This window comes from Phyllobates terribilis, unplaced genomic scaffold, assembly GCF_046119375.1.
Source record: "Phyllobates terribilis strain yellow unplaced genomic scaffold, ASM4611937v1 Scaffold_5__5_contigs__length_657084704, whole genome shotgun sequence".
Lineage (NCBI taxonomy): Eukaryota > Metazoa > Chordata > Amphibia > Anura > Dendrobatidae > Phyllobates > Phyllobates terribilis.
This window is the reverse complement of record NW_027362765.1, coordinates 36,781,324-36,802,564: the sequence shown is the minus strand read 5'-3', so window position 1 is coordinate 36,802,564 and position 21,241 is coordinate 36,781,324. Positions and strand designations below refer to the sequence as shown.

General features: G+C 41.1%; 1 pseudogene; it reads left to right on the top strand.

Moving 5' to 3' along the window:
• LOC141270691 (uncharacterized) overlaps nucleotides 1-21,241 on the top strand; it is an 81,747-nt pseudogene that overhangs the window by 12,701 nt on the left and 47,805 nt on the right.

Below are 21,241 nucleotides of genomic sequence, written 5' to 3'. Positions count from 1 at the left end.
GAAGCACCTGGGGGTTCAAGATGCTCACCACACATCTAGATAAGTTCCCTGAGGGGTCTAGTTTCCAAAATGGTGTCACTTGTGGGGGGTTTCCACTGTTTAGGCACATCAGGGGCTCTCCAAACGCAACATGGCGTCCGCTAATTATTCAAGCAAATTTTACAATCAAAAAGTCAAATGGCGCTCCTTCCCTTCTGAACCCTGCCCTGCGCCCAAACAATGGTTTTCCCCCACATATGGGGTATCTGCGTGCTCAGGGGAAATTGCACAACAAGTTTTGGGGTCCATTTTTTCCTGTTACCCCTGCGGAAAAAAAAAAAAAAAAGGGTCTACAGTAACATTTTTGTGAAAAAAGTTAAATGTTCATTTTTTTCTTCCACATTCCAAAAATTCCTGTAAAGCACCTGAAGGGTTAATAAAGTTCTTGAATGTGGTTTTGAGCACCTTAAGGGGTGCAGTTTTTAGAATGGTGTCACTTTTTCTGTCATAAAGACCCTTCAAAGTGACTTCAAATGTGATGTGGTCCCTAAAAAATGGTTTTGTAAATTTTGTTGGAAAAATGAGAAATCGCTGGTCAACTTTTAACCCTTATAGCTCCCTAATAAAAAAACATGTTGGTTCCAAAATTGTGCTGATGTAAAGTAGACATGTGGGAAATGTTATTTATTAATTATTTTGTGTGACATATCTCTCTGATTTAAGGGCATAAAAATTCAATGTTGAAAATTGCAAAATTTTCTACATTTTTGCCAAATTTCCATTTTTTTCACAAATAAACACAAGTGATATCGAAGAAATTTTACCACAATCATGAAGTACAATATGTCACGAAAAAACAGTCTCAGAATCACCAGGATCCGTTGAAGCGTTCCAGATTAATTATTTCATAAAGTGACAGTGGTCAGAATTGTAAAAATTGGCCTTGTCATTAACGTGCAAACCACCTTGGGTTGTAAAGGGGTTAAAGTTATCATGCCAGAATTCTAACTTTTGGCGTTTTCATTCCAGTTTAGATCAGATTCACCATACTGGGCATGAAATGGGGCATGATGTCACAGCTCGTCTAATTGTTAACAAGCTGTGGAGTACCTTACTCCAGAAATTTTACTTCTAAAGATTAATGATTTGTGACGACTTGCAAGACACTCCTGATTAATTAAAAGGTGTGTGCCTCTTAATGAATCAGAAACATCTGAGTCCAGCACGTCCCTCATCAAGACCGGCATGAAAAACGCCGTTGTTGATGAATGACGGTTTATCATTTTGTGCCTCCGATAAAATAAAGGATGCTGTCAATTAAGATATATAGAAGATGACTTCTCTCTGTCTTCATTAAGAATTTGAGTATTTTATCTTTCGCTCTTCCTAAAACTGTAATTTTTTCACTTAATCCAGAGTACTAGTCTGATTACCGTTTTAGAAGTCGGGAAGGAATTTTTCCTGTAATATGGGGCTATTAGTATCTGCCTCACGGAGTTTTTGCCTTCCTCTGGATGAACATGTTAGGCTTTAGTTTGAACTCAATGGGCTTATGTCTACAATCCACCTGAAAAAGACTTTTGAAATTTAAAACCTGTTTTTAAACTTTTTTCTACAACAATCATTTGTGTGAATATACAACATGCAAACCTTTGATGGCTCAGGTTATATATACACTGCTGAGCCCTTAGGTTCCAGGCTACAGCAGTGGAATCTCCTAATGGGCGATATTCAGATTTCTTTGTTCAGCAACCATGATAAAGATATTGTCCAATACTTCTTCATGGAGGGCAGTCTTTTGGCATGCAACAACATCAACAGTTTAATGGAAGCTCTGAAGATAAGTCATAACTATGGAGACTCTTCATCGATTAGTCCAAAACAAGCCTAAAAGCCATGTCCCTTCACAAACAGCTGTTGAGGTGCCTGAACTAAGACCAACATTTGTGGCCCTCTGTGGTGACTTATAGGTGGTTGCCCCCTTACTTAGAATAGAGGGTGGATACACAAAGTACTGCTGCTTTCTGTGTGAGTGGGATAGTCGTGCAAGAGAATATCGCTACAATAAAGGAGACCGGCCTCTCCGACAGTCACTTCGGCCAAGGAGTAATAATGTCTGCATCCAGCACTTGTTGACCCACATAAGAATTTGTTTCCACCATTGCATATCAAGTTGGGCCTGATGAAGTATTCAAGTATCTCATTGATAAATTTCCAAGGCTGGACCTCAGATTCGTAAGCTTCTTCAAGGTGAGGAGGAGTTTCTCCATTTGTTGCATGGTAAGGAAAAGGAATTAGGAAATCCAGCAAGGTAGAATGTGATAATAAAATATAACTTTTAATGTAAATATGCTAAAACTAAGCCCTCAGGCCAAACAACATATAAAATGACCACAGACAAACAAACATGGAAAAAACGAATACCCAGAGCAGCAAGCTGGCTGCGTTGACATAAGATCAAATATCAAATGTATAGTCAGCGCAATAGTTAATGACCAGATATGATATGATATGCTTTTCAATCTCTATAGCTCATATAAACTGAACAGACACAAAATTGTTTGCAATGCATATAATCAGCAAAAAAAAGTTAGTGATCAAATATGGTGTGCTTCACAATATCCATAGCACATCTCGATCGGTCCTAAGAGTTAACTCTTGTGGGAAATATAGAAAAAGGAAAGGAAAGGTCTCACCGTATCTTCATGTGTGGTTTCACATCCAAGAGAACCAGACCATATTCCCATACTGAGTCAGCTTAAAATAGATCCCTATGGGATAAATAAGAGGGGGGAGGGTGGTATTTATCATATAGAACCCACACAGTGCCCAACCATAAGGAGTCCCAGGGTCATAACTGCAGATATCCCATACTGCTCCCGATGCTTTTCTTCTAGTGAATCATCAGGGGAGAAAATGTGTGTTGCATGTACCAGCCTTCACGGCCGAGTTTCTAATCTAGATCATATTATATCTGGTTATTAACTATTGCGCTGACTATACGTTATATATACATTGCAATCAATTTTGTGTCTGTGCAGCTTACATGTGCTATAGATATTGAAAATCACATCATATCTCATCATTAACTATTGCACTGACTATACGTTTGATATTTGATCTTATGTCCATGCAGCCAGCTGGCTGCTCTGGGTATTAATTTTTTCCATGTTTGCTTGTCTGTGGTCATTTTATATGTTGTCTGGCCTGGGGGCTTAGTTTTAGCATCTTTACATTAAAAATTATATTTTATTATCACATTCCACCTTGCTGGATTTCCTAATATCTTATTGATTGGTAGTTGGCTACGTATAGGGCAAGGAAAAGGCTGCATGGGTAGCATCCACATTAGTGATAAGTTGTAACTAATTTTTTTTAGAAAACTCAAGAGCAGATAACTATGAAGAGTTTGTGGTAATTCTCCTCAAAACATATAAGGATCTTGGCTGTAACCAGTCCTTATAGATTAATTTCTTACATTTGCATCTAGACTTTCTCCACCAAACTGCGGAGCAATGAGTGACGAGCACGGTGAGAGGTTTCACCAAGATATTGCGGCTATGGATAAAAGATATCATGGGAAATAGAATCCATCAATGCTTGTAGATTTATGTTGGACAATTGTAAGAGATGATCGGATGCAGGAGTACAAGAGACAAGCAAAACAGAGTGCTCACTGAATGAGGAGCAAATGTATTGCAATTTCTGTAACTGTTTATAACCCGCAATAGTGATTAGACAGGTTTTAGTTATTTGAATTGTTGCCAGGTTTACTCTAAATAAATATCAGAAAATTGGCATAAAAAAATATTCTGCATCTGTATATTTACAAAAATAATAATGTTTCAAAGTACTGAACCTTTTTATGCATTAATTATATGTAGCGGTAAAAGGAAAAGTATTTTTCTTTTAATCAATAAACTTTTATTGAATGCCAAATAGCATAGTTTACAGCAGAATAATTTATTTACATGTCATCATACTGTACATATACAGGAATAGTACCTATATAAACAATTATCCATTCAAAGACATTGAAATAACCACCATTACTTTCTCCCCTTCCCAACCCAGAACTAACATCCACCCTCACCACCCTTTCCCACAGTGTGCATTACAGTAAAACCATACCCATACTCCAATAGGTGTTACTCTTATACAATTAGTCAAATACATTATCCTATTACCCAGACAGGTGGTAATCATAATTTACAGGATCAGTAAATTAAATAAGACATCTCTAGCCAGCGCCTCCAAAACCACAGCTGCGCACCTAATCCATTCTCCACATACTTTACCAAATTAACCAACCGCCACCCTCTTGATATAAACCCTTTTTTCCATGAAGATAGTAGAGTTTAGAGCTTGGACCACTTCTTTTACAAAAGGAAAACTCTTTGATATCTAAGAAACAAGAGTCAACTAAATATTTTCAATGTCAGTATGAATTCAGGAAGTCAAAATCATTGAGAAATGGCTCATTTCATAACTGAAAAAATATGTAGAACATTGTTATCCTTAAGCATTATAGAATCTATGATTATAGCTTTTTTTCATGTATTAAATCTAAAATGTAATAAGTTTGTTCCTTGCTTCTCTAAACGTACCCACAACCTTGAAGAGGGAAAGTATAGCTTGGTTGTGTTACCCTGTGTATACAAAATGCAAGAAGAGTACCTTTTAGCTGCTTGGGAAATTTGAGTTTGTATGTGAACTAGTGTGTCACACATGGGGAAGGCCTCTCACTGGCCTATAAAAAAAGCAGTTGGTGACATCAAGAAGTATGTTGTAAATGTGAGAACTGGCTGTGGGGTGCACTTAGCTCATTGTCAGCCTATTGTGTTAGGTTAGTGGACTAGGTAGTGTGAGAAGTGGAATACCCCTTTACAATCGCATCAGAGTCATGGGTGCAGCAAGTGAGCGGTGTTCATGGCTTTCCAATGTATACAAAGCAACAATGCAACATCTACACAATATAATACATTATATGCTCCTCTTATCCAGTAATTGTATTATTTCATGGGATTCTTTATGATTTTACATCATCAGCTCATCTTCTTTTCATTCAGGTCACTACAATATCGGATCCTCTCAGTAGAGATCTTCTATATAAGAGAATTTTCCTGATTGACCCATCAAGAATGGATAGGGACAGGGAGAAGATGGCAGAGAAGATATTACACCTCACCCTAGAGATCCTCTTCCGGCTTACTGGAGAGGTGAGAGATTCTGATGACGTCACATTACATCATTCTTATCTATGGGAATAACAGATGGACAGAACTGGAGAGGTAAGGACTCTGGAAATGTCTGTAGTGAGATTTATTAATGTGTCTCTCCATAACCAGGATTACACAGTGGTGAAGAAGACCTCTAGTAAACACTGTCAGGCCCCTATGTCTGAGGAATGGGGAAGACCCCTGAGCCCAATCACGGGGCCTCCACCTCACCCCCTGATAAATGAGGACATCAATGACCAGAAGATACTAGAACTCACCTACAAGATGATTGAGCTGCTGACTGGAGAGGTGACGCTGCTGGGAATGCTGGGACATTATACAGTAACACTATGAAGGGATCTGGGGGGTGACGGTATCATTCATTGTATTTGTCAGGTTCCTATAAAGTGTCAGGATGTCGCCATCTATTTCTCTATGGAGGAGTGGAAGTATTTAGAAGGACATAAAGATCTGTACAAAGACGTCATGATGGAGGTTCCCCAGCCCCCCACATCACCAGGTAATAGACAGGACTAAATAGACACGGCCTATAATTATCTGTATGTAAAGAATGAATTCAGTCCCTGTATGTGTTTCCTCCAGTTCTATCCAGTAAGAGGACAACACCAGAGAGATGTCCCCGTCCTCTTCTTCCACAGGAATGTAAACAAGAAAATCCCAATGTTCATCAGGATCATCAGGTAGATGGAGAGAAGGTGTCATGAGATTTCCCCTATGATATGTAGACGGCTGTGAAGGTCTTGTGCTCAGTCTTGTTTTATCCACCAGTATTATATGTTTTATACTTGTGTAATGAGAACGGTGGAGATGGCAGGATTAGAGCTGATCATAGATGTGACTTCTCCATTTGCCTGTGACTTTTACAATATTTTTTTTCAGGGTGAAGATATGACCCATATTAATACTATAGAGACATATGTGATTGGTGATGAGTGGTGTAAAGAGGAGATTCCTACATATGACTACCCAGGTGAGTAGCAACCACTAAATGTAAAGAAATCACAGTTTCTTCTCAATCAGCAGCTGTGGTTACTTTATCGGTGGTGTAGTCCGGCCACATCACAATCAAGTGGTCACCATTCTCCTGCTAAACCAATAGATGCTCTTCTACACAAAACTGTCCCCATTACTTTTGGCTTTAAAAATTCTCCCGTTGGCGTTAGATTGGTTTTGGCAAGAGCTTAAAGCCCAGAGTATCCATCCTATTCCTGTAATTAGAAGATTCTGACCCTTAACTGCCCAGATCACATAATCTTTTAAAATCGTTTCTAAAATGTAGTAAGTAGTGATGAGCGAGTGTATTCGTTACTATTCGCTATTTGCACGAATAGTACTTTATTCGGGTTACTCGTTATTCTGCGAGTATTTGTGTACTCGCCTCGCTATATTCGGATGTCCCGTCCTGCAGTTTTTGCGCCTTCTTTGCAGCCACTAAACATGCTGGGCTTCTTAACCAATCACAGTAATGCCGCAGATGTCTTGGATGTGGCATTACTGTGATTGGCTGGCCGCCCAGCGTCATAGGGTCTATTTAATCCCTGCCGCCGCCATTTTGTGCACATTGCGTCCGGAGCCTGCATTCTACAAGCATAGGGAGAGATTGCTGAGCTAGGGACAAGTTGTTGTGGACAGGGACGATACATTTCTGTCATGGCACACTGGGTGAAACGGGTGTAGGGTGGGACAAAGGCACAAACGGGAACATCACACATCCTACCCACGCCAAGAATAGCAGGCCAAACTTCTATCAGGGTTTCCGCCTCTTCATATTCCACTTCCTCTCTCCCCTCCACCTGCTCCTCATCCTATGCTGAATTATCCTCCCCATCACTGCCAAGCTGGGACCTGTGCAGCAGCGCATCGGCAAAGCGGCAACACGCTCTGCTGAAGCTGATATGTTTAGGTTAGAAAGCACACACTGCAGCAGAGCTGTGGCAAGCTTTAAAACAACAGACCGATCAGTGGGTCTCCCTGCTGCACCTCCAGCCCGGTCTGGTAGTCTGCGATAATGGGCGTAACCTGGTGGCGGCTTTAAAGGTCGACAAGCTGGTACACGTGCCATGCATGGCTCACGTGTTGAACCTAGTTGTTCAGAAATTTCTGAAAACTTACCGTGACTTGCCGTACCTACTTGAGAAAGTGCGCCGTATTAGCGCCCATTTCCGCCTTTCCTCTACCACTTTTGCTGCTCTTACAGCGCTGCAAAAGCGCTTGAATTTGCCAAGTCACGACTCATTTGCAACCGGCCCAAGCAGTGGAACTCCACCTATCATAAATTGGCGAGGATTAGTGAACAGCAGAGGGCAGTAGCTGAATATCAGCTTCAGCATGCCCGTCAGACTGAGAGTCAACCACCACACATAACAACTGTCGAGTGGATGTGGATCGCTGACATTTGTGAGGTTCTTGAGAACTTTGAGTACTGCACCAATCTCGTGAGCGGTGATCAGGCTATTATCAGCATAACCATCCCGCTGCTGTGTCTCTTGAAACAATCACTGCATAATCTCAAAGAGGAAGCTTTGAGTGCCCAGCATGTTGGTATGGAGCCAGATTTCCCAATGGGTGTTACTACCCAGCCAATATTCTGAGGCAACAATGGGTGACGAGGAGGAAGATGAGGAGGGAGAGGACTTGTTTTTCTGTGCTACCGAGGGGACTCGTAATGCTACAGAGGGGACACCGAACCCAAGCTTCATGTCTGTCCAGGCTGGAGAGGAGGTGGAGGAGGAGGCGAGTCAGCGTGAGGAGAGGATGGGTACTTTTTCTACAGTTGGGGACACAGAACATTTGCCTTTTTGCAGCTTGGCCCACATGGCACAGTTCATGTGTAAGGGTCTGTGGCAAGACCCTCGCGTGATACACATTTTATCTAACAACCTATACTGGTTGGCCACCTTTCTCGATCCACGGTACAAGGAGAAATTTCCTTCTCTCCTTTTGGAGCCACCGAAGAGTTTTACAATGGAATTGTTCAAGAGGGCCGTTGTAGATCAGTTCCTGGAAACATCATCCTCAGACAATGTTGGTGGCAGAGGTACCGGCTCTTTTCAACACCAAGGGATAATGGGGAAAGACACGAACACAAATTGGGCAATTTTCAATAAACCAGCACAACAGCAAGGGCTATCTGTGCCTCTAACAATGCCAAGGAGGGATAAGTTGCAGATCATGGTCAAGGGGTACTTAAGTGACCATACGTGCGTCCTTTCTGACGCTTTAGTTCCCTTTAATTATTGTGTGTCTAAGCTGAACACTTGGCCCGACCTCTCCTTATATGCCTTGGAGGTGCTGGCCTGCCTGGCTGCTACTGTGATGTCTGAGCGTGTTTTCAGTTCCGCTAGGGCAATCATCACTGATAGGCGCACACGCCTCTCCACGGAAAATGCAGACAGACTTACTCTAATTAAATTCAACAAGTACTGGATATCTCCACAGTTTGTAATCCCTCCAGATGACAGCAAGCCAATCTAAATTCACCAAAAATGCAGATTCATGCTACTGCTGTTAACGTATCCCCCTTCCCATAAAAACCCGTTTCCTTCCTTCGTCAACCATGACTCAGCCCATAGGGCTAATTTTTAGAAACCCTATGCACATTGTGCAGTGGACAAATCTGGAATGTACAGTGGTCCTAACAAACAAATATTTGTCATTGGAGGCCCTTGTCACAGGTTGTGCCACATTGTGACTGAGAGAGGAGATACATATTCAATAAAAATGTACTGTCAGTCACCCTATTTGGCACAAAACATGCCTGGCTTGTGCCACATTGTGACTGAGATAGGGGATACATATTCAATAGAAATTTACACTGACTGTAGACGACCGACTGATGGCCCTCTGAAAACTTGAATTGAGGGCCACAACTACTACAGTACTCCATCGTAGATAATGTTTGACAAGGGAGGCCCTTGTCATGGAATCTTCCTGCACCTATGACACAGCCCCCAGGAGTAATTTTTGGAAATACGATACACATTCTGCACTGGACCAAGTAGTACGGTATCAAGAAGTCTTCTCTTCCTATATAATCTGGGAAATATCGACAATCAAAATCTCTGAGCTATTTGGAGAAGCTTCTCCAACCCATCCTGGAGGGTGGGGCACCATATATCCTTTGTCCTTTGACTTGCACAAGTGATATGTTTGAGCTCGTCATCCAGTTGACTAGTGCAGTTATATTTTTCTTGTTCACAGAGTTCAGCCATACCTGAGGATCGCAGGCTGCACTCACTGCTATCTTCTCCATGTCTCTTGGCCTTTTTCTCTGTAGTCTCTGCCCTTAAATGAGTTAAATAATAGAGTGAGGGCCCTACAATATGAATAAGTGAGGGTATTCTCAAATGTATTGTACACAAGAGGGACCTCCAAAATCTCTAGAGGAGGGCACTTCAAAATGTATGTTACAAGGCCCCACGAGGGCTCTCACAAAACTCAGCTTTCCTGCCTACTGCAGGCCCTCTGTACATTTGAATTTAGGGCCGCAGTATCACATGGTGGTGAAGGAGGAGGAGGAGGGTCAAGCCCAACGCTACAATGGGCACATTGTAAACTGCTATTGAATATGTATTCCACTGTATTCCATCTGAGTGTCAATGATGGAGGGACCGCCCAAATGTCTAAATAACAGCTGTCCCTCCAAAACGCATGTTACAGAGCCACCTGAGGCCTCTCAGGTCAAAGAGCAACATACCTACTAGTACGTTCTAGCTGTGGTTGTAAAGTGCTGGGGAATAGCGAACTAAAAATGATGTATGACAAAGGGACCTACAAAATGTATGTCAGGGCCCTCCCAGTTGTAAAAGTTGAAAAAAAGCCACAACAGTATGTGTGAACACAGGCTAAAAGGGATAATTTTTGGTTTCTCTGGTTTATTTGGCCTTATATACAAGTGATTGTGCAGGAAAACCTGTTTCTTAACTTTTTTGGCCTGTTAAATGCAATTTAGGTTAGGTTTGGTAGTTGTTCTTGTGTGTCTGTAAAAGTGGCGTAACACTGCGACAAACTTATTCCCAAAAACCATATGCGAGTCAAAAATGCATGCAGGCACATTCTCCAGGCTCTTCCCATTCTGTTTCATCACTTTCCCATCCATTTCAGCCTTTTCCTCAGGCCCCCAGAAACCTTTGTAGGGTCCAGCAGAAAATTACTCGCATTTCCCATTGACTTACATTGTAATCACTATTCGGAACGAATACGCGGTTATTACAAAGTACTCGTTACGAGTATAGCGATTACGAATATTACGGTACTCGCTCATCACTAGTAGTAAGGATAAAAAAAGGACAACGATTAATAGATGAAGGTCTGATATTTTTACCTTCAAGAGCCTGAAATATGTTTTCTCTGTTTTGAATCCTACAAATTCATTATATAAGATCTTGTACTGGAGCCATCCATGGTTGAGTCTAAGAGGCCAGAAAATAAAAATTCCCCTTTCTTACAAAACTAAATGACAGTAATAATTTTTAACCTTGGCCAAGTGTGAATTTCTGTACAATAACAGCCGATTATCCCTTTATCCTGACTTTTCAGTTTCTTTGACTAACTTAAAGGAGGATTGTGATAGACTACACAATAAACATTTCACCTGTGCCGTGATATATCTCCAGGCTGTGCGAGGTTGATGGATCTAATATAGATTTATTCATATCTGCATGAGATGTGTTGGCATGGCTCGAGCCCTGGTTTCATGGCATTACTCCACATCATAAATTACATTATGTTTCCAATCCTAAGGAAATCAGATAACTGCCCAATCTCTGCTGAAATGGGGAGCACTAATACCTTCTCTTCTTTGCTGGTCAGAACTCATAAGAGCTCCAATGGTGCATCATAAATTTAGTGGACTATGATAAAAATTTCTCTCTAAATCGGGTGGGGAATCTTTTATTCTACCAAGGGCCTTTTGGATATTTATACCATCCTTCAGGGGCCATACATATCGTGCGCTAACTCCACCCACAAAATGCTTCCTGACTATAGCACTGGTGTCAGGACGTAAACTTTCATTGCGTGCTTCTCAGCATTTAGTTGTGAATGTTGCATGTTCATGCTGACAGAGCAAGAAGAAATTAAAGCTCTGCGGTCCCCTGGAATTTGCCTGGGGACCAGAGAAAAGGTTTACGGCCCGGGGGCCTGAGGTTCCCTGCCCCTGCTCTAAATATCTAATATTTCTTCAAGAAAATCATCTGTCAGAAAATATTGAATTGAATATTGGATTGTCAAGAGCAACCAAGTCACAAAATCGAATTACTCAAAAGATGTTCCACCACTAGTTACTAAATCATTAACCATGAGGACTGTTGGGGTGGAGTGTGATCATTTCAGTAGATATGTTATTGTCTATAGTCACAGGTTTTGTCTACAGTAGTTAGTGGCCAATATCCTCTGATTTAATCGATTTTTGCTTAAGCCAGTTTTGTGTTCCTAACCAGACCACATTTTTCAAATCGGACATGTGTCACTTTACTTGGTAATAACCTTGGAATGAATAACTTGATCCCAGGGTTGCTGAGATTGTTTTTTTCCCCCGTGACACATTGTACTTTGTTAGTGGTACAATAAAGTTGAGATGTTTATTTATGAAATGAGTAAAAAAATTGACTAAATTTGAAAAATTCTAAATGTTCAAACATTGAATTTGTATGCCCTTAAACAGAAAGTAGTAATACAAAATAGTTAATAAATAGCATTTACTGTATAAGTTTTACAACCAGTTTTCATAGGTTTTATAATTTTTCTTGAACATATTTTTGGGGGCACCAAATCACTTTTTCAATATATTTTAGAAAACTTATGTCATTTCCCTCAGCAAATTGATTCATAGGTGTAGTGACTATTTTAACCCCACAGGCACTTTCTGAAAATTTACAGATACATAATACCCAGCTTGTGCTTCTAGAGACACGCTCACCATAAATTTTTGAGTGGCTTCTTCCTTTGGCAGCACTGCTGAACATGTCTGCATGTTTGAAATTGCTGCAAAAGGACTGTCATTTAAAAATTCCTGCCCTGAGGTCCATTGCTAGACTGTGAACTGTTTTTGTTTTAATAAATAATTGAATTTTTCTACATAACTTGCAATTTCTACGGATATTTTTGAAAAATTGTAAAAATATTATTTCTAAGGCTATTTTAATAAAAATATTTTTTTTTTTCTTAGACGATGACTGCATTAGGAGATCAGAGGGACAACTGACATCTTCTATTTTTAAATCAGATGACTTTGCTATCGCACAAGATATAACTGAAGTGAATGTCATTACTCAAGATTTTCCATCATCCCTTCACAGCAAAGATCTATCATCTGACCCTTTTAAACTGGTACTATCTTCAAATTTATCACAGACTTTCAAGAAAAATAAAACGCACAAAAGAAGCATTAAAAATAATACTTCTGTTACAGCAAATAAGCCATTTACAAGTATAGAATATGGAAATAATTTTTCCCCCAAAATGTCTTTTGTTACACATCAAAAAATTCACACAGAGGAGAAAATATTTTTTTCTTCAGAGTGTGGGAACTTTTTTAACCAGAAATTAGAAATTGATAGAAATGATAAAGTTCTTGCACGGGAGAAGCCATATTCATGTTCAGAATGTGGGAAATGTTTTTCAACTAAATCAAAACTTGGTAAACACCAAAGAATTCACTCAGGGGAAAAGCCATATTTATGTTCAGAATGTGGGAAATGTTTTTCAACTAAATCAAAACTTGGTAAACACCAAAGAATTCACTCAGGGGAGAAGCCACATTTATGTTCAGAATGTGGGAAATGTTTTTCAGATAAATCACATCTTATTACACATCAGAGAACTCACACAGGGGAAAAGCCTTTTTCATGTTCAGAATGTGGGAAATGTTTTATAGATAAATCAACTCTTGTTGTGCACCAGAGAATTCACACAGGGGAGAAGCCATTTTCATGTTCAGAATGTGGGAAATGTTTTGCAAATAAATCAAATCTTGTTACACACCAGAAAATACATACAGGGGAGAAGCCTTATTCATGCTCAGAATGTGGGAAATGTTTTTCGGATAAATCACATCTTGTTACACATCAGAGAACTCACACAGGGGAAAAGCCATTTTCATGTTCAGAATGTGGGAAACATTTTAATCAGAAATCATATCTTGTTATTCACCGCAGAACTCACACAGGGGAGAAACCATATTCGTGTTCAGAATGTGGAAGATGTTTTAATCGAAAATCAATTTTAGTTGCCCATCAGAGAACTCACACAAAGAATAATATCTTTCATGTTCAGTATATGGGAAATGTTTTACCCACAAATTGATTCTTAAACATCAAAAGTCTCCCACGAGGAGGAACCATTATCATACTCAGAGGTTGAGAAATGTAAATCATATTTTGTTGAACACCATGGAAATCTTACATGGAAAGAAACCATATATTTTGAGAAACCATACAAGAAAACCCATAAGAAACACTGTCAAAGTAACGACAAATAAGTAAAAGCGAAAGGGAAAGCAATTTAGAATTAATATTAGAATTAATAATAGTTGCAGTTACTAATAAATATCTAAAAGAAAATAAAGAGCAATATTCCATGTGCACTGAATAATTCACATTTTTAAATATTAATGTATTGACTATATGGACAAGAGTATTGCAGTGTTACTCTTAAACACTCCCAAAATACCCAACATTTCTTCTTTCCTTTTATTTCTAACTCCCAATATTAGTGATCTGAAATTAATTTGTTTCTTTCAATCCATAATCTTCACGTTTTAATAAACTTCTGTAACTTTTCTATATTACAATAATAAACATGTTCATATTGCAAATTACTATTTATATATGTGATCCATTTCTTTCCTTCAGTGACGATAGGGTACACATACAAATACATGTCTGGATTCCATTGACATTGTGCAATTGCAGGTACAATACTGAAGTAAGACAGTGAATAGTTAAAACTACAGCATGCTGCTCCACCTACAGAACTGAAGGTAATCAGCTCACAAGGAATAACAGGAACAGACTGTACAGACAAAATAGCAGAATCTATATATTCCTTATTTGTAGGGACATCTGGTGTGATCCATTTTTTCTCTAATCCCCTCCAGGACAGCACCACACGAGGTTGCCTTCCCATCCTAATTAGAGACAGGAAACACAAGAGGTTTAAATAGCCAACCCCCTCCCTCCATCCTCAGTGTTTTTCCTGGTCCTAAGGGGTGAAGAGGTTTCTTTCTGAGAGTGCTGTGGCCGGCGAGCAGTCTCTCTATTGGTGTACTTTAAGCCAGGCAGCCTGGGATCGATCGCCCCATACCTTCCTCCCTGCGCTGCTCCCGCTCCGGAGTGGGACCACACCATGCTCCTGGGCAATGCTGGATGGTGACAGTGGGCGTGGGCCACCTGTAGCTCCCCAGCCAGGTACGTCATCTCCCCTCTCCTCTGTTGATGCGCCGCAGCTGCCATCTCTCTTATGGAGCTTTTCCGGCGGGCTGGGGCGCACATGGGAAGTGACGAGCGTCGCCGAGTCAATGAGGAGTGACGTCACTTCTGAATGCGTTCCACGGTGGCACCTCCATTTTGGCAGGAAATTGGAATTTGAGATTGCGGAAAGGCATCCAAATGACAGAACCTGATGTCAGAAGAGGGGAGATCTCATCCTAAATCACGGTTTCCTGGATAAAAGGACCCTGACTGAAGACACCATAAGATAGGACTGAGGTTCTAATGATCGAGGTGTCTTCTCTTAGAACTGCATCTGCAGAGCCCAGCGCAAACCCTGGCCCAGTGAGTATACCGGGTAAGGGTAGGTCCTCTTTGTTGCAGGATCCGTCCCCTCTTTTTTTGTTTTAGGGAGACAAGTATTCTGCGCCATAGTCTAAAGAAAAATCTGCAAGTGTGCCATTTGCAGTAAAAAACTTCCAATGGCTCTATGCCAGCCGTGTACGGAGAAAATCATCCGAGAGGAACAACCCTCTTTTTAATGGATGAAATTAGAGGAATAGTGCGACAGGAGATCCAGTCATCCTCAGCCACCTACTCCCAATCTTATTCAGGGGGTCCCTCAGTGTCAAAAAGGAGGAACTACGCCCCGGAAGATGGCTCAGACTCGGATTTCAGTTCTTGAGGAATGGTTGGAGGAAGACAAAATTACTCCAAGTTACAGCACCGAGCAAGATGGTAAAAAATTCTTCTTTTCCGCTGATGATATGGAGGAACTATTACTCATTGTCAGAAATGCAATGGGAATAGTAGAAGAGAAAACGTCCCACATGGTCCAAGATGAGATGTTTGGGGGTTTAAGATCAAGAAGGAAAATGGTGCTTCCCATCCATGACAATGTTCAGTTTAATTCTGGATGAATGGGAGTTCCCAGAAAGGAAACTGAACATTCCAGGTGATCTAAATGACCGCTTCTCTCTGGATGAAGACATTTCTAAGTGCTGGACTCAAATTCCTAAAGTTGATATTCAGGTGGCCAAGCTAGCAAAAAAGGCTACCTTACCCTTTGAGGATTCCAATCAACTTAAGTATCCACTTGACCACAAGATGGATAGTCTGTTGGGGAAGTCTTGGCAGACATCTGCGGACACCTTAAGAAAAATATCGCATCCACCTGTGTCATGAGAGCCATGTTTCGTTGGTTACAACAGATGGAGGATCATATCAAAGGAGGTACCCCTAGAGAATATCTTCTGGCCTCGTTACCCCTCTTACAAAAAACAGCAGGATTCCTAGCGGATGCCTCCGCGGAATCTGCCCGGATAGCAGCAAGAGCTTCGGTTCTTTCTAACACCACAAGAAGAGCGCTGTAGTTAAAAATGTGGAGAAGGGACATCCAATCCAAATCAGGGTTATCCTCCACACCTCTCAGAGGGGAATACGTGTTTGGTTCAGCTCTGGGCGATTTGCTGGAGAAAGTGGCCGATAAAAAGAAGTCTCTTCCTGAGCCTAAAACCATCAAAAGAAGGCGATTTCGTCCCCGAAAAACACAAAATCCTCAATATAGAAGAAAAGGGGGAAGAGTATCTTTCAGAACCAACATTCTGAAAGGCAATGACGTCAAACAAGTAGGAGGCAGAATTTCAAGTTTCTTTTCACAGTGGCGGGAAATAACATCAGACTGGAAAATTCTGGACTTGGCCAGGATGGAGATAACAATCAAATTTTCATCTTTCCCCCGCAAAGACTGGAAGTAACATATCTTCCATCTATAAAGTTACAAAACATCTTAGAATCAGATCTCCAGCAGATGCTAACACCAGCAGTAATCTCTCCTGTTCCAGAAGCGGAGCAGGGCAAAGGCCATTACTCCCGATTGTTCCTTATAAAAAAAAAACATACGGGACCTACCAAGTCATTATCAACTTGAAGCGACTAAATCAGTACATAGTATACCAAAGATTGAAAATGGAGTCTCCCATTAATCAGCAAAGGCTTTTTCATGGCTACTGTAGACCTCCAAGATGCATATTATCATGTACCCATTCATCCAGATTACCAGCGATATCTGAGATTTGCGGTCACACTAAATCAAAAAATGTGCCACTTTCAATTCAAGGTCCTCCCCTTCGGCATTTCCTCAGCTTCCCAAACATTCACAAAGATCATGGCAGAGGTGGTAGCGTTTATCAGGAAGGAAAACATTTGCATTGTTCCCTACCTGGATGATTTCCTCATCATGGATCCCTCTGTTCATGGTCTCAAAAACCAACTCCAGTCAGTCCTACATACTCTAACATCCTTAGGCTGGATCATAAATCTGAAGAAATCGGATTTGACCCCATCAACCAAGAAGGCCTTCTTAGGGATCCTCTTAGATTCTCAGAATCAGTCCCCTGGGCCCAGACTCATACTGTGTTCTCCAGAATTTCATTCTCTCTTGCTGGGATAAAACTCCAGATGTGCTCAACACAAGAATCTCCCTTCATCACCACGTAAAGATATCCCTCAACTGGTGGCTCAACCAAGAAAATCTGGTGAAGGGAATACCTTGTATTCAACAACCTGACTCTTCTGTAACAACAGATGCCAGCAAAAGGGGTTAGGGAGCGGTTACATCTCGGGCGGTCTTCCAGTGAGCCTACGAGAAGTCTCAGCAAGAATTTTCTTTTGGGCACAACATCATCTCCTGTCCTTGTCGGCCGTTCATCTAAAGGAATCCGACAAAAATACAGACAGACTTCCTGAGCAGGACCGATATAAATCCAGGGGAATGGAGCCTCAGTACTAAAGTGTTCCAATTAATAACTGGAAAATGGGGTCATCGAGCTGTAGACCTGTTTGCGAGTCGGCAAAACACAAAAGTGGATTGTTATTTCTCCACAGATCCAAGCGAGACTCAATCAAGGGTAGATGCTTTTTCTCACCCGTGGAACTTCAGGTTCTTCTATACATTGACTCCAATTCCTTTACTACCAAGGATATTGCAAAAGGTCAGAACGGACAGGGTTAGGACCATTCTGATCTCTCCTCTATGGCCAAAGAGGATTTGGTTTGGGACTCTGAACCTTCTGAACTCATAGGAACCGTTTATCCTTCTTGCAAACCCCGACCTGCTACATCAAGGTCCAATTTTTCATTTGGCTCCCCACAGCTTATGCTTGGCAGCCTGGCTTCTGAAGCCTCAATCCTGAAAGCCAGAGGTCTCTCAGATGCACTAGAAAAAAGCAGAAAACAGGTCACTAATGCCATCTACTCTAAGGTAGGGAAGATCTTCTCTGCGTAGTATGGATCTAGCCCCATCGATCCATTTCATCCTGATACTGCCAGGATATTGGACTTCCTACAGGACGGCCTATCAAAAGGTTTAAGATCTAGTACCCTGAAAGTCCAGGTGTCGGTCCTGAGTTCCTTCTTTGACCAGAACCTGGCAGACCACCGATGGATAAAGAGGTTCATAACAGCAGCCTCTAGAATTCATCCAAGGAGGTCCAATGTAATTCCATCCTGGGACCTGAAAATAGTATTGAAGGGTCTGACTATCCTGCTCTTTGAACGTATGGCCCAAATTCAATTGGAAAAATGATCCTGGAAACCTGCCCTATTGGTAGCCATTACAACAGCCAGGAAAGTTGGTAAGATACAGGCTGTGACGATACAGAGTAAAATCTTAATTAGCCAGATGATTGGATTTGTTAATCCAAGAGAAGTACACTATTGTGTTTAAATTGACTTGTAGATATATGTGCATCTCTTTGGCTGTGGACAGACCAGTATTGGTATATTTGTATAACCCTGAATGGTGAATTCTATTTATTTGGAAACAATGTTGTTTGTTACTATGCTGATTACATATTGTATTAAGTCAGCTGAAAGTTTGTTTGCAATGGCCCCTGTGATACCAACTATGTAAATAGATTAGCTAAAACAATGATATGTGAGCCCTGCACATTTACCTCTGACATATCATATGCACACTAAGCTTTGGGGGGGGAGAGTGAGAGCAGTTCTGCCATTCAGGGGGCTGAGCCCAGACAAACAGAAGGGACATGTGTTTTTGTAGCAGTCAGATTTGAGGCAGAATCTAGGAGAATCAGAAAGAGTTTAGACTTTCAGGAGAGCAGATGGATTGCAAGGCATCTAAAGAGACAGATTTGTATTGTATATGATTCTAGTCTAAGGGTACTGGCCTTGACTGGAAAGATTTGGATCTGCTCCATTAACCATCAGAGAGACCATGGATACATTTTGGGGAGTCCAGGAGAGGACGAAGAAGTCACCTGGCCCCATGGATATGTTGTTTTGGGGTTGCTAGGAGGGACCCACTGGTTGCCTAGAACCCATGAAGACATTTGGAGTTGCCAGGAGGGACCCACCAGTAACCTGGGCCCATTGAAACTCTCGAAGAGGCCAGATTTGGACCCTCAGGTCTCCTGGTCTTGTACGTCGATGGACTGCTAGTTTCCTAAGCTTGTCGCTACCTGCTCACTGTTGGGGCCCGCCAGAAGCGGGGGCCACTGGTTGAGGTAGTCGGCCCTGGAAGTCTCCAAAGTCGCGGCTGTTTTATCCCAGGTGGGCGGAGAAGGAAGGGTGAGACTTTGTAATGTTGTACCATCTTGGGTATTTGCTGGGACTGTTCTGTGTGTTTACTGTCCACTTTGTGGTTCAATAAAGTATTGCCACGCTGTTTTACCCTCACCCTGTGTTGTCTGAGTAGCGTTACGCCCACGAAAGATCCCGGGTCTTCACACAGGCCCTATCCATTAGGGAATCCTATCTGAAGATCCTGGACGACAGAGTAGTCCTTCACCTAGACCCTTCTTTCTTTCCAAAAGTAACATCTGATTTTCACATGTCCCAAGAAATAATTCTTCCTTCCTTTTGTCAAAAAGCAAAGGACGATAGAGAAACAGAATTTCATTCTCTAGATGTTCGGAGAACCATCCTCTATTACCTAAAACAGACTGAACCTTGGAGGAAAGATCAAACCTTTTGGTGCAATACTATGGACCAAATAAAGGGAAAAAAGCCTCCAAGAGCTCTCTAGCAAACTGGATTAAAAAGTCAATCACAGAACATATAAAAATCAAGATTTATCTCCCCCTGAATCACTAAAAGCTCATTCCACTAGAGCCGTGTCTGTCTCTTGGGCCGAAAGGGCCAGCGCTTCCATCGAGCAGATGTGCAGAGCGGCTTCCTTGTTCTCGGTTCATACCTTTACTAAGCATTACAGATTAGACTTAATGTCTATAAAAGATTTAGCCTTCAGCAGAAAAGCACTGAGGATGGAGGGAGGAGGAGGAGGGCTATTTAAACCTCTTGTGTTTCCTGTCCCTAATTAGGATGGGGAGGCAACCTCCTGTGGTGTTGTCGTGGAGGGTCTTAGAAACCGACTTACCGATAAGTCTAATTCCATTTTTTAAATCACTTTCCATACTAAGTATACTAGTTTTTTGCAGTCATTAGAAAAAGATTTCCCTCTTTATACTCCAATACACATATTATTGGGTTTAATGGGACTTCAATTTTAAATACTTGCTCAATTGTTCCAATAATTCACTGTTCTACATATTTTCAAAGGTTGTCAGGTTCAATTATGAAATGAGCCATTTCTTAATGATTTTTGATTTCTGAATTCAAATCTGACAATGAAAAGTTTGTTGGCTCTTGATTATATGATATCAAAGAGTTTTCCTTTTACTGCTACATATAATTAATGCATACAAGTTTCAGTACTTTGAAACATTTTTGCAAATATAAAGATGCAGAATATTTTGTTATGCCGATTTTCTGATATTTATTTAGAGGAAACTTGGCAACAATTCAAATAACTAAAACATGTCTAAACACTATTGTGAATATAAACAGAAATTGCACTACCAAATTTTGGTCCTCATTCAGTGACAACTCTTTTTTGCTTGTCTCTTGTACTCCTGCATCGGATTATCTCTTACAATTATCCAACAGTAATCTGCAAGCATTGATGGATTCCATTTTCCTTGATATCTTTTCTCTATTTATTTTACTCACTAATATAACACCATTAATTCCACAGCGCTTTACAGACATTATGGGCACTGTCCCCATTGGAGCTCACAAATCCCCAAATTCCCTATCAATATGTCTTTGAAATGTGGGAGGAAACCAGAGTACCCAGAGGAAACCAACGCAAACACGGGGTGAACATACAAACTCCTTGCAGATGTTGTCCTTGGTGCTATTTGAACCCAGGACTCCAGCGCTGCAAGGCTGCAGTGCTAACCACTGAGCCACCGTGCTGCCCATAGCCGCAATATCTTGGTGAAATCTCTTACCGTGCTTGTTGCTCCTCGCTCCACAGTTTGGTGGGAAAATGTCTAGATACGAATGTAAGAAATTAATTTTAGGACATGTTACAGCCAAGATACAGTACTTATGTTTTGAGGAGATTTTCCACCAACTCTTCATAGTTATTTGCTCTTTTTCCAAAAAATTAGTTGCCACTAATGTGAATACTACCCATACACTCTTTTCCTTGCCCTGCAACAAACAGAGAAACTCCTCATCTTAAAGAAGCTTACGAATCTGAGGTCCAATAAAGACTCCTTCCTTTAT